The 14,845-nt window shown below is 43.5% G+C and overlaps 1 protein-coding gene across 5 annotated transcripts in view; it reads left to right on the forward strand.

The window, feature by feature from the left end:
• The first annotated feature begins 289 nt into the window (after positions 1–289).
• Positions 290–14,845, forward strand: part of LOC147110976 (contactin-4-like) — a 2,035,446-nt gene continuing 2,020,890 nt past the window's right edge. Inside the window, exon 1 of one of the 5 annotated variants that reach the window (XM_086001418.1) lies at positions 290–643. The gene's annotated coding sequence lies outside the window, so the exon portion shown is untranslated. The other 4 variants (XM_086001414.1, XM_086001417.1, XM_086001415.1 and 1 more) reach the window with 4 other exon arrangements.

The raw sequence follows: 14,845 nt of genomic DNA on the forward strand, positions 1-14,845 counted from the left end.
GTTTGGCAATTTTATTATAAAATAAGTAAAATTTTACATACGGTTTAAATGCCTTTTGTTACACCAAATGGTCTGTTTTCTGATGATTTTGGTGTGATATATTAAACAGGATATAAAATATTTAAATTCAATTAATACAATAGCTATTGAAACATTTATGCATAAACATGTGGGCAACATAACAGGAACATGTACTGGTAGTGAGATTGATGTTCATGTCAAAATAAAGCAGGCTTGTGCTTTAACATAATGCTTTGACAATGAGAAACTACAGCAGCTATTAGGATTTTCTAATCCTAATCTCTGTTAGGGTATCCAGTTAAGAATAGTTGAAGACCTTGCTGCGTGTCCATGTGATTCATGTGCTAATTGTGTAGGTGCTTCGGGAAATGCGGTTGAGAAGCACTGTACTTCCTGATTAGTGCCAGTGAACAGACACACAGCGCACAGTGTATAGCAGTTAAGTGTCTGGTCCCAGCTGAGAAAATGGTTCCATTATCTCCCAGCTGCATAGACAACCCATAAGGGCCTGCTATGCCTGGTTGATCAGTATAGTGGAGGCAGTGACTTGCTGTGAGGCTGAACCTCTATTTGTTGGAACAGAAAGTGGAAAGGAAACTGATGCTCCTTCCCATTTAGTTCGGTGAGTACATAGAAATATTTTTGTGGGAGTGCAGCTTCGTAATATGTGCTATTCTGTTTTGATACTTAATAGATGCAGCTTGCGATTGTGATGGAATCAGTTAAGTATGTGGTGTCTGTGTTTTATGAAAGGATTATTGTGTTTGTGTTAACTCAACAGCAGCAGTAAATACAAGCCTCAGTTACTGTAAATGCTCTCTATTTGCTGCAACTGTTAAATAATACTTCATGTACTATTGCTGTCTAAGAGGCATTTGATTTGCTCAGGATTTCTATTTCCCAAGTCTTTAGTGATAGATTCTTTTGTTGAGAGATATTGTAGATTTGAAGACAAAAAGATGAAGAGAAAATATTCTTTATGGCATTCATAGTTGTCACAGACAGGAATAGATCCAGGCAAGTGGGTAAAGGTATTTAGAGCTGCTCTTTGTTTCAGGAGTTGCCTGTGTGGTGCTGTTAAGCATCTTGCAACCTCCTAAAATCAAGATACCTCCAGTGGGATAATCTTTGAAAGGACAGGGATCTCCTCAAATTGCAAATGAATATTCAGAGCATTTGCTTCCTAGACTGTTGTAATTAAAGTGGCTCGGTAATGGATCTAAGAGATGAAACATTTATGCAGCGTGAAATCTGAGAGATCTTATGTATAAAATATTAGCAAAAGGTATGTATTTATCTCTCATTAATAGTTATTTTACTGACAACCCATTGAATCAGTAATTGCATGCAATACTTAGGTTAAAATGAAGCATTTCAGTATACAACTACAGATAACCAAGTTGTTTGCTTTCATTTGTAATCCCAGTGAAAGCTTCATTGTTAATGTGACAGTGCAGATTTAAAGCAGAACTGGTTACCTTTCATTTAAGATGCTAACTTAAAGCAAGGACAAGCACCATTTAGCTGCTAAGAAATATGATTTTTTTTAAACTCTGAAGATAGACATTGAATTGTCCTGTTTAAATGCAAACACTTAAAATGAGGCGACCAATGGGCTTTTATCAACTGCAATAAGGATATAAATCTCTTTTTTTTTAAACCCACAAAACTCCAAAAGAGATATGGGTATCCTGTTTTAAGTTGATGGCAGAAAATATGTTCAAGCTTATAAAAATTATGGTAGTTGTTTAACACTGTGCCAAATTATAAAGTAGATTAAAAATCCAGTTTTTAATAACAACGTTTAGTGAAGTAATTTACTGCTCATTTCTGACCTTGTATTGGTCAGTTGCTGTTTTGGACCCATCTAATTGTTGCAACAATTTACTGTGCTAGCAATATATTGCTGTGCTCAAACCCTGGCATCATAAATCTGAGATTGCTCAATTAAATGGATGGATGGATATATGTGTGTATTTCTGGTTGTCTGGTTTTTCATTCTTTCTGTCGAAGTATATATATAATGTATATATGTGTGCATTTATTTATTTATCTATTGAAGTGTCAACTTTAGAACACTTTGTTACTACTTGTGCATGAGAAACTGTAGATAGTGCCAAAGTTTTTTTTAAAAGACAGCTTTGTAACGGTTTTCTTAGCACATGCTGGCAGTCACAAAGCAAATAGGACAAACCACTGAAAGTCATAAAGGCGTGGTGTTGACATCGTAATGTAACAAGCTTTTATGGTAAACACGCTGATGAATTCAGTGATGTGATTACATTGGCCCAGATTTTGCAGTAGGAATAACGGGGAGGCTTACAGCACTCACTGTTATTATGGAGTAAATCGGACAGTAACTTCTGGGGTCCGCACATGCACAGTTAAACGCGGAAATCAGGAAGTCAGTGTCTGAGTTACCCTGCTGCTCCACGAGCTTTGCTACACCCGTACCTCGCCGAAAGACTAGGCATTCAAACATATGAAGGGTGTGAAGTTGTACTTACCCACTGGATACCCACTAAACACACCAGAAAAAGTTAGGACTGGTGCATTCAAGTGTAAGCGTGAGAAGTCTTATTTACTGCCAAATAACCTCTTTGGCAATGAAAATTTACTTTGTGGAGTCTCATTCCTTCAGATTTTAATTATTGTTGGAGATTTAAAAATTTTTTTTAATGAATAATTAAAATTAATTTTTTTATTTAACTTTCTGGCCCCTTTTTATCTCTCTCTAAAAGCCATCTTTCTTTCCCTTTATTTCACTTCATATACATGCTCCCTGCGATTGTGCCAATGGGGATATTGCCTTCCCCCCACCCTTCATGATCGTGACCCCCCTCCTTTGGCCTCTGATCTACCCCCCCCGCCCCTTCAGCTTCCGACCTAACCCCGCCCCTCTGGCTTCTGATCTCCGACTCCCCCTAACCCTTCCACCCTAGCCCCATCCTGCCCCCACCCTCCCACGGTTTCCGATCGCTCCCTCCCTACTCTCCGCTCCCTGGCTGTAGCCTGATGACGAAGGCCTACCCACCCGACAGCCAGCCAGCCTCTTACACTGGCTGACTGCGGGCGGCAAACAGAGACAAAAAACGTTAATCAGGTCCTGCTGTTAAATTCGGCAAGACCTGACACAAAACCGCCCCACCCTCCCCGCAGCTACCCAGTAAATATCGGGGCCTGTGTGTCTCACTGAGGATTCATCAATCTGATTGGGTGAAGGGACAAGCTGTTGATTTCCCTGTTCACACAGTCCCTAGATCCCCTGGAGAGGGCGCTGTGCTGAAATGGATCTCTAATTATTGCAAGTTGCTGTGAAAAAGCCCACAAAAAGTCTTTGGGCAGCTGTAAGTGCAATGAACGGTGAGCGGCGTTCCTTCGCCGCTGACAGCAAAATCCGGGCCACTGTGTTACCTGAATTTGGTGCTACTCTTGTTCATTTTGAGCTTAGCATTAAAAACAGTTAATATAAGATATATTTATTTATTTTCTTGCTAGATCTGTCTATCATTTTCTTTCCCCTTGCTCCCCCACCTGAAGTCACTGCCAGCTTAATGAGGTAATGTTCCTTAATTTCCCTCCAGTACGCTGGATCTTACTTATCTGGGAGCACTGACAGCGAATGTCAGCAGGCTATTCCACCATGGGATTTGGAGGGAGGGGATCTCAGCACCTTATTCTATCCTCACCAAGTGTTCACACTTGTATTTCTAATAAAAGTCATTGGATAGTAATTGGGAGTGGGAACCCTGCATGATATTTCCTTGAAGGTGATGAGGCCAGTTGCAATGCTCCTACCAATCCCTGTCTGAGGTGACTGATTCAGCACAGTTTCGGAATTGAACCTAGGATTACTTGGCCTGCCACTCAGCAGGGAACCCCAATGTAAGATTTAAGGCAGCATTGCATAAGCACAAGAAGTCAGCTGTGGCTGAGTGGGTAGCACTCTTGCCGATGAGTCAGAAGGTTGTGGGTTCAAGTCCCACTCCAGAGACTTTAGCACATAATCTAGGCTGACACTCCCAGTACAGTTCTAAGGGAGTGCTGCACTGTCAAATGTGCCATCTTTCGGATGAGACAAACTGTAGCCCCTGGGTGGACTTAAAAGATTCCACAACACTATTCAAAGAAGGATAGGGCAGTTCTCCCAGGTGGCCTGGCCAACATTTATCACAAAGACAGATTATCTGGCCATTAATGCATCTGGTTATTGTTATTGCAAATTAACTGCCACATTTCCTACATTACAACAGTGACTACACTTCAAAAGTACTTCATTAACTGTAAAGTGCTTTGAGTCATCCTGAGGTTTTGCAAGGTGCTATATAAATGCAAGTTCTTTCTTTCATATAATATTGTCTCTTATGCAAACTTGGCATGGTCCTGCAGTTGAAATCTTGGAACATGCTGTTCCAGGAAATAAGCGAGCTCCATAATGTAATTACATCATTTCTTTTAATCGTAACTTGCCCATTCCTTAGCCCATGAAGAAAAATACTGGAAGGTTTATACCTATAGTCACAGGCTCTGTGTCTGTCCGCTGTGGAATTCTAAAACTCCCTGGCTTAAGTGAACCATTCCTTAGAGGAATTTGTAACCCCCCCTTCCCCACCCCCCAATCACAGATCGAATGGTTACCATTTGTGCCATTGACTGGATTTCCTGAGGAATTATGATTCCTCTCCCTCAAGCTAATGGTTACTTAACAAAGGTGTGTAAGAAGTAGACGGGTAATTCTAACATTTCCAACTTCTCATGCTGTTACAAGACAGCTTCCTCTAAAAACTAGGGAATCAACCATTTCCTCGGAAAAAAAAAGCTAGGGAATCAACCATTTCCTCACAATAATTAACTGACAATGATGAGAATGTGATCATCAGACTAAACAAATGCTGTTGAAAAGCAAACCAAATTAATTGGGGAAGAAACAGCAAATCTAGACTAAAAGACTGGATAATATGCAAATTTCCCCCAGTCCATCCCAATTGTTCAAGCAGTGTTCTGGGGAAAGTAAATGAACATGCTGCAAGCATTTCAGTTGATTTTTAAAAATACACAAAAATCTGAGCTTTGGAACAGCCTAATTAATTTGTTTGCATGAAATAGCAACTTAATTGGCTACATGCCAGTTCATGCAATAGAACAATTTAATACACAAAATAAAATGTACCAAATTACTAATTTCAAATCGAGCTTATCAAATGGGTTGGCAAAATTTGTGTAAGTAACAAATTGGGTTAACTTTTCATCTTCAATGTTGGACAATTGTACACATTCAAATGACTTACACCTATTCATGAGGCCGTTCTCCTTTTGGTGCTGATATACCCCAAGTTTACGTGGGCGTTCCAATAGATAAGATACATTTAGTAAATAGAGGCATCTTTTAGATATTTAGCAGTTTACTTAGTTGAATAACAATGATAGAAAATTCTGGAGAATCTTATTGCCGATATTGCAAACTTTTGATAAAGCAGAATGAGTGGCTGAGCCACGTAGCAGATAGGTGACTAAATTTGCATTGCAAAGGTCCTTGGTTCGTGTCCCAGTGATGGTGGCATTCTAACTTTTCAACCTATATGTGTGATGAGTTTCATCAGCTCTCAGTCGGGTCATTTGGTGGGGCCAGCCTCTGGAAAACGGTCTTTCTTAGTTGATGGACATAGTGAAGATGCCATGAAAACCCAGAGAGAGATCATAGCTTGTACTGTATGTTTGTCTCCAAAATGACAGACAACATCTTGATGAAGGCTTGAGAAAGGGGAAGCAGTAAAGTGGGGAAGCAAGAAGAGAATTAATAAATCAACTGGAATTATTTTCAGTGATTTAAAACTCTAAACAATCTGTTGTCAGTCTCTGTGCAAGAGTCAGTATGTCATTTGTTTGGAGTAAAGTTGATACCCGTAAGCTGTGGGCATTTAAAAAAAAAGTTCATTTATTGTTTCAATATATGTAGCATTTTTATTGTTGCTTGATTCAAATAATAAAAGGTAAATTATCAGGAATATGTGAATTAGCATTCCCCATTTGATGGCCTGTGGTATAGGTGTTAGAATATACTTTATTAGCAGCAAAAGGCAAGCTGGGGATCTGTGTGAAATTGGTCGATCATGAATGTTCCTCAAGCAAAAGAGACAATCCACAGAGCATGTTATAGTAGACCATTGAACATGGTGCAAGTTATTGTGGTTGAACATTGTACTGTAGATGCTGGGGGTAGACCACTAAACCCCAATGTAATGCACAGTGTATAGACTGTTGAGCCTACATCAAGCCAGGGAACGTTGATTTTTTTTCTCTTTTAATGCCCTGTTTATATTGCAGAACCACATCTGTTTACATCGCATACACAGTTGTTTGAAAGCTATGATTGCAATTTTAATGTTCTAGCTGAGGAACTTTCACACAGATCAGCAACATGAAACAGCATCCCTTTCTCAAACAGCAACCAAAATAATAACTGAGCCTATGTATGCCCAGCACCGTTGGTGGCAGTCATTTAGTCCTAGGGAGTGAGATTTATTGCTCTTATGTACTTTTTTACGTATATATCTGCAATTTTCATGATTTTTTTACAGTACTCATTGGTAAAGGGAGCTGAACTGTGTACTCTTATGAAAGCGATGCTAATTATGGATGGCCCCTTACAACTGGTTAATTATTAAGGGTGGTTAATGGACCTATAGACCATTAAGGTGAATCAGATACTCCTTGCAATATACAGATGTTAAGTGCTTCATTCTCTATGAAAAACAGACTCTGCATTTGTAGCACATTAACATATAAGTGTTCCTCTACATACAATATATGTGTTACAGTAACACGTGAACTTAATGTCGAACAGGGACAGTAAAATCTCAGTAAGAGAAACCAAACAAAATTGTATTTTATTCAACAAACATCAGTGTTTCGACTCTATCCAAATGCACAGTATGAGATGCTAAGCTTATTGGCTTTCCCTTAATGGTTTAACTTTAAGGTAGCAACAGCAGAAGCTACTTGTAAGATCCCTGTCTCTGTATTGGATAAAAAATGATTAAATCTTTAAAGAATATATATTGAGGACTGGATTTGGCTTTTTCATAAATACTACTCCCTTGCCACGGAATCCATTCTCCCTTGCCACCACCAATCTCCCGCTACTTTCTTGGGCTGAAGCAGTCCATTTGCAACATCCATGTCCTCTTTGACTGGAGCCGAGCTTTAAACTCCACGGGGTAAAAATGGGGGGGAGCACCACAGCGCCCCCATGGCCGATTTTCCCAGGTAGCGCCCCGAGAGGGAGGAGGGGTGCTACTGGAAGCGCCTCGCGTCCCTCTTGGGGCGCTACGAGCTAATATCACGGTACTACGGGCGCTGCGGCACGTCGCGCTGTGGTACTGCAGGCCTTCCTCCCCTTATTAAAGGGGAGGGGCCTGGCGCAGCGTGTCCCGGTGCCCAGCTGGACCACCAGGGATCAGAAGTGCTGGCAAAGGAGCCCGCACTCACGTAGAGCAGCCAGCACACCGCGGGGGGGCTTCACGGAGGCCGGGGACAGCAGAGGGAGCAGTTGCTGGCAGGCAGCCAGCAACAAAAATGGCCGCCCGCCACCTCCCCTTTAACTAGTGCCGCCCCGGCTGCAGATAGGCCCCCCCTGACCCCGGCGGACATAGCGTCCGGCGGTAAGTCGGGGGGCACCACCCAATATTACAGCTGGGGTGCGAGCGGGGCACTGCACACGGTGATGACGTCATCGCTGGTGGCGCGGTGCTAACGGTTAGCGCCGCCGCTAACCTCCCGTTGAATTTCCCAGGCGCTAGTTGCTTTGTGCCCACGGAAGGTGCAAATCAACCGAATTTAGTGTTATCCATCACCAAGACCACTTAGTTACATCTCCACAGCCCTTCTGCCACTGTAACCCTCATGTACTTTGTCTTCTCCAGACTCAATTATTCCAAAGTTTTCCTTGCTAGCCGCCCATTCCTGCATGTTGCATAACTTCAACTTATCCAGAACTATGCTGCTGGTGTCCAGCTCACCCATTAACCCCATCCTCTCTGACCAACCTTGGCTCCCCATCTCTCTGAATTTAAAATCCTCATCTTGTCTAGAAATAACTGTGTGCCTTCAGCTCATCATATTCTTGCAGCTCCGTCAGCCCAATATCCCCTTCTGTGCAATCCCATCACTCCCTTTGCCCCAACATTGGTGCTATTTTCTGGAGCCCCCTTCCTAAATTTCTCCACCTTTTTTAAGTAAAAAAATCTTTTTGTTCCCTCCCAATGCCTAAAGTTGTTCTCCCCAAAGCAGCAGCACCAGAATTCTGCCCTCTTCCCTTTGCTTTTCATTGCTGCCATTTTCTCTCCTTCATTTCCTCCCTTCCCTTCACCTTCAATTCTCCATTGAGGGGAGAGGTTGATCTGCATGATCCTTGTCTGCTGGATTGAACCCTGTCTACATTTGATGCTTGTATGTATAGTACATACTGTTTTTATACCAGTTCTATTTTTAGTAGATTTGTGCTCCGTTTTAGTAGTAATTTGACTGATTTAAAGGGGGGAAAATTGGATCGCTTTGCGCCTCCCATTAGCGCCCCAAGGGAGCGCTAACAGGTCGCAAAGCACCTAGCGCCCAGGTCACGAAGTTGCTAATGCCTCCCGTGAAATTCAGTGGCAAGTTAGCGGTGGCAGTAGCCGGTAGCGCCCTGCGGTGATGACGTCATCACTGTGCGCAGCGCCCCGCTTGCGCCCCCTACCTACCGCCGGACGCTATGTCCGACAGGGTCAGGGTGCAGTGTTTGTGGCCTGGGCGGCGCAAATGAAAGGGCAGGTGCCGGGCGGCCATTTTCTTTGGGCTACCTGCCAGCTCCTGCCCCCTCTCACCTCCTCCTGCGGGGTGCTGGCCATGATCAGTCAGTCCGGCACTCCTCTTGAGTACCGGCCCCTTTTGCCGGCACCCCGCTCTCCGTTGGTCCAGCAGGGCCCCGGTGCGTGCTGCGCTAGGCCCCTCCCCTTTAATCAGGGGAGGGAGGCCTGTAGTACCGTGGCGCTACTGCACGTAGCACCGCAATATTGAATGTGAGCGCCCCAAGAGGGAGGGGGAGCGCTTCCAGTAGTGCCCTGCCTTCTGCTTGGTGTGTTACCATTCAATTTTGGGCGCGGGGGAGCTAACAGTAGCGCCCCGGCGAAGTTAGCGTCCCAAAGGGGGTGCGACCCAATTTTTCCCCCAAAGTGTTTAATGACTTCATTTTCAGCACAAAGTATTCATACAACAATTTGATTAAAAAGTCAATATTTTACAGAAAGATGGAAAGAAGTTGAATCTTTTTCAAATTTTTTGCACCTTACTCACCTCCTCTCCTGGTTATAGTCCAACAGCTTTATTTGAAATCACAAGCTTTCGGAGTGCTGCTCCTTCGTCAGGTGAAGTGAAGAGATGCATATAAGCACAGCATATATAGTCAGAGTGATCTCTGACTATATATGCTGTGCCTATATGCATCTCTTCACTTCACCTGACGAAGGAGCAGCGCTCCGAAAGCTTGTGATTTCAAATAAAGCTGTTGGACTATAACCTGGTGTTGTGTGACTTCTCGCATTTGTCCACCTCAGTCCAACACCAGCATCTCCACATCACACCTCCTCTCCTGGAAGTGCTGACTCCTACTGGAGAACAGTTGCACAGCTGCCCTCCAACACTTGGCAGGTCTGTAAATCTCCTGTGTTCAGGAGGAGTCTTACATGTTTAATCCTGGCCCTCCTCCTCTCCCCCACCAGCTGAGGATACAAATCCCCCATTTCCTGCTTCAGGATTGGGATCTTTCCCCTCCTCCTTCACTAATATGTACATAATCCATTTTGCCGGAGGATCATTCTGTACTATGTGCACATTCCAGAATTTCTTTTGCTTTGGCTGGAAAGTGAGCGATCACTATGGAGGTACAGTTATCGTAATACTGGTAGTACAGACTTTCTATTAAAACTAGAAGTTACGATAATTTTAGTAGAGGGCTTTACTGCTGCTACAAATGTCTTATTTCCACTGTGGTCACTAGTTTTGTCTCACTCTCCAGAGAGAAAATACTCACCAGACATACAAATTTTAGTAATTCAGCAAACCTAGGATTTCACCAGTCTGGCCTGGCCTTTACTCACTGAGCCACCAACAGCGCCAGCTTTAAGATATTCAGGCTCCCCAGTGAGGTTAGTATACCCCCCCTCCAGTCAATCAAACATAAGAAACATAAGAAATAGGAACAGGAGTAGGCCATTTGGCCCCTCGAGCCTGCTCTGCCATTCAATAAGATCATGGCTGATCTGATCTTGGCCTCAACTCCACTTCCCTGCCCACTCCCCATAACCCTTGACTCCCTTATTGTTCAAAAATCTGTCTATCTCCACATTAAATATATTCAATGACCCAGCCTCCACAACTCTCTGAGGTAGAGAACTCCACAGAATAAGAACATAGGAAATCAAAATGTTAAAAATGTTTAACTTTGGGCACAGTTAAAACTCTATTGATACTACAGAACAACCAGTCCCCAGGAAAGGAAACAGTGTCAGTAGCCACCCAGTCAGCACAGAGATGGTCATTCCATTCTGCTCAACTGAACACCCCAGAATACACAGTTTACTTATTTGTTCAGCCAGGGTCTGCAACCTATATTCATTCCAATTAAAAGAAAAGAAATAACTTGCATTTATATGGTGCCTTTCATGACCACAGGATTTCTCAACGCACTTTACAACCAATGAAGTACTTTTGAATTGTAGTCACTGTTGTAATGTAGGAAATATGGCAGGTAATTTGTACACAGCAAGGTCCTACAAACAACAATGAGTTAATGACAAGAAAATCTGTGTTAGTGTTGTTGATTGAGGGATAATTATTGGCCAGAATACCAAGGAGTGTGACAACCGAGAAACTGCAGATTTACCAGCAGGCTCTCACTATCCCGCCACCACCCCCCCCCCCCACTTCAGCTGCAGCTTTCACTTGAACCTAAAGTACGCTATAGCTATCAAGGGAACTCCAGACTTGAAATGAAGTTGAAGACCAAAAAGATTGGTCTTCAACTTGATTGTATTGAATTGATCTTAATGTGAAAAGGAAAACTTTGTATTTGAAATTTTATATTACCCATTTATTGTGCAATGTCTGAATGGTGGGGCAGTTGCATCTTCTTATGTGTGTCTGTGTATACCTGGGAGTACTCAAAAACAACAACAGCAGAGAAAGGGTTAATTTCAAGGAGGCAAGTCATCATCTGTACCATCTGAATAAGGAATGCAACTGTATGTAAAATGTGTTGAATTTAAACAAGGTGACTCTTCAGCCATAATAAGTCTTATCCACAGTGTCAGCTGTGGCTCAGTTGGGAAGCCCTCTCACCTCTGAGTCAGAAGGTTGTGGGTTTAAGTCCCACTCCAGAGACTTGAGCACAAAAATCTAGGCTGACACTCTAGTGTAGCGCTGAGGGAGTGCTGCACTGTCAGAGGTGCCGTCTTTCAGATGAGACGTTAAACCAAGGCCCCGTCTGATCTCTCAGGTGGACGTATTATTTCGAAGAAGAGCAGAAGAGTTATCCCTGGTGTCCTGGCCAATATTTATCCGTCAACTAACATAACAAAAGCAGATTATCTGGTCATTATCACATTGTTGTTTGTGGGAACTTGCTGTGCGCAAATTGGCTGTCGCGTTTCCCACATTACAACAGTGACGACACTTCAAAAGTACTTCATTGGCTGTAAAGCACTTTGGGACATCCGGTGGTCACGAAAGGCGCTATATAAATGCAAATCTTTCTCTCTATTGCAGTGATATTTGGTGACAAAGGAAAACTGCAAGTTCATTTAATATTTTCTTAATTTAGAGTTTTTGATTCTTAGTATAAAAACCTACCCTTTGGCCCAATTGGTCTAATAATTTGAAGATTATAGGCAAGTACTTGATATGCTCACTCTCTGAAACTTTAAAAAAAATCATTCAGAGAATGTGAGTTTTGCTGGCAATTTATTGTCCATCCCTAGTTGTGCTGATGTTTGATACAGTTGAGTGGCTTCTTAGAGAGTCACTTAGGATGAAAGTTTCCTTTCCTTAATGATTTTACAAAAATCTGATAGCTTCATGGTTTTTTTTTAATGATACCAGCATTTTATTTCCAGATTCCTTTAAACTGAATTCACATTCTCAAACTGCCATGGTGGGATTTGAACCAATGGTCCCTAGATTATTAGTCTAGGCCAATGGATTACTAGTCAAGTAACTTAACCACTGCGCTGCCATACCCTACTTATTATATACTGTATTCATTTTGTTCAGAGCATTATATTTTTTACCTGTAAGTTTGCAGGAAGCATGGAAGGAATTATAAATCAGATTAGTTAATAGCTGTAACTTCTGTTTTGCCGACAAATGCCCACTTTATAATAGTCTGCTTATTCGACCGTTGCAGTGTGGCCAACTCAGTGAAATCATTTTGGTAGTAAGTGAAAATGCCCGTAATTTGCGCTCAGTGACGAAGCAAAGGCATTCACCATTGGCCCTGAAATAAGCTTCCCACAAAGATCTCAATCTCGGTACCGAGAAGTTCGGCTTCTCCGACGTGCAATTGAAATCAATGCAAGTTAATGGGGAATCCCTAGTGCGAGCTGCTGTGACGTCAACAAGCTGTCTAAGCAGCCAATCAAAATGCAGAATTCTCACACAGACAGCGAACCAGAAAGTGAGTAAGCTCCTTTGATTCTAACTTTTTTAAAATGTTAGAGAGAGCAAAACAAAGATTGAGGCTCTCGCATGGGGAATAGGCAAACCTGAAATAAAGATGAAATGTAATTTTTTTTAAGTTTCTTAAAAATTGTAATTTTTATTAAAATGGATAAATTTGACACTCCACAAAATTAAAATTTGTTTCCCATGTCCATAACCTTTGTTTAGCAGTCAATATGCTGTTAAAACACCAGCTACACCTAATCCAAAAGGGTCTAACTTTTAATGGGGTATTTAGCAGCGATATTACCGCGGAAGATCCGAAGTTTTCGTCAGTTTCCCTGATTTGACAGATTACACTGATTGCTGGTGGGGGGGGGGGGGGCACAGTGCAGCCAGTGTCGGAGCAGTGAATAACTGACCGCAACTGCAGGATTTCCGTGTTAGAATGCGCAAGCACTACATCTTGAAGTTGTGGTCAGTTGCAAAGGGGTAATGACAGCGAATGCTGTTCGATCGCAGTGATTACCTACTGCAAGTTCTGGGCCATAGTGTTTAACCACACTCAGCTGACTCCCATGTGTAGTTGAGCAGATAGAGAGAGCAAGAGAGAGATTATTAAGGAAGAAACAAGGTAAGGGTATCCATCAGCATCGTCCAGATTTATACTGAAAAGTACCTAACCCACTTGTGATATCAAAAGTTACTTTCCAGTGAATGGAAATACTTGTAGAGATTAAACCAAGTGTTTGGACTCATTATTTTGCAATGTCAGTATTGCAAAGTGCTGTGTCAGCGGGGAGCCTACGTCAGTCTGTTGTCTGCAGAGGATAATATACGCAGCTGGCCCTAGGGTAAACACTGATGAAACAAGCAAGTTGGAGACATTGAAACATAGAAACATAGATAGAAGATAGGAGCAGGAGTAGGCCATTCTGCCCCTCGAGCCTGTTCCGCCATTTAATGAGATCATGGCTGATCATCCAAATTAAGTACCCTGTCCCTGCTTTCTCCCCATATCCCTTGATCCCTTTAGCCTTAAGAAATATATCTAACTCCTTCTTGAATATATTTAATAAGTTGGCCTCAACTGCCTTCTGTGGTAGAGAATTCCACAGGTTCACAACTCTCTGGGTCAAGAAATTCCTCCTCATCTCTGTCCTAAATGGCTTACCCCTTATCTTTAGACTGTGACCCCTGGTTCTGGACTCCCCCGCCATCGGGAACATCCTTCCTGCATCTAGTCTGTCTAGTCCTGTTAGAATTTTATAAGTTTCAATGAGATCCCCTCTCACTCTTCTAAACTCTAGCGAATATAAGCCTAATCGACTCAATCTCTCTTCATACGTCATTCCTGCCATCCCAGGTATCAACTTGGTGAATCTTCGCTGCACTCTCCCCATGGCAAGAACATCCTTCCTCAGATAAGGCGACCAAAACTGCTCACAATACTCAAGGGCCTAGAAATTCGGTGGGGTTAGCGCCAAATTAGAGGCGTTAGAGGGTCTTGCGCCGGAATTATAGCTGGTAACGAAATTGCGTTGGGCCCTACCATCGACGTTAGCCGGTAGCGCTGCGCCGGCACCGATGACGTCATCGGTGTGCGCAGCATCCCGGTTGCCGTGGTAACCCGGCCCCAAGCCCAAATTCAGTTGCGGCCGCCTCGCCCGTGGCAGCCGCAACCAACGATTGTTGAAAGGGATGTTACACACCTTTGCGCCGGCGCATAAAGGTGGAGCGGCGGCCGGCCGCTTTCCCGGCGGCCGCCTGCCCGCACCTCCCTCCCCGGACTCCTCCACCACCCCCCCGCGGCGCTGATGTGTGTGGCCCGCGAGCCCGGCTCTTCCCCGAGGTGCTGGGCTCATTTGTCGGGTGAATCGACCGGCCAGCGGTCGGCTGCAGGCAGCTCCTCCTTAACAGAAGGAGGAGGCCTGCAGTACCCCAGCCTGCCGCACCGCCTCGGGTGCCGCAGCGGGGGATTAGCGCCTGAAAACTGCACTGAACGCCCATAGTGAGGCGCAAAAACCCTCCATTAGCGCCCGCCGCCGTCTGGGCCCGGGGCAACCGAATTTTAGTCGGGCGCAGCAGCATTAACGCCGGCGCAAAATTTCGGGCGCTAAAGCCCTGGCGGACC

Source organism: Somniosus microcephalus, chromosome 11 (assembly GCF_052327205.1).
Source record: "Somniosus microcephalus isolate GS21.2 chromosome 11, FLI_Smic_1.0, whole genome shotgun sequence".
Classification (NCBI taxonomy): Eukaryota; Metazoa; Chordata; class Chondrichthyes; order Squaliformes; family Somniosidae; genus Somniosus; species Somniosus microcephalus.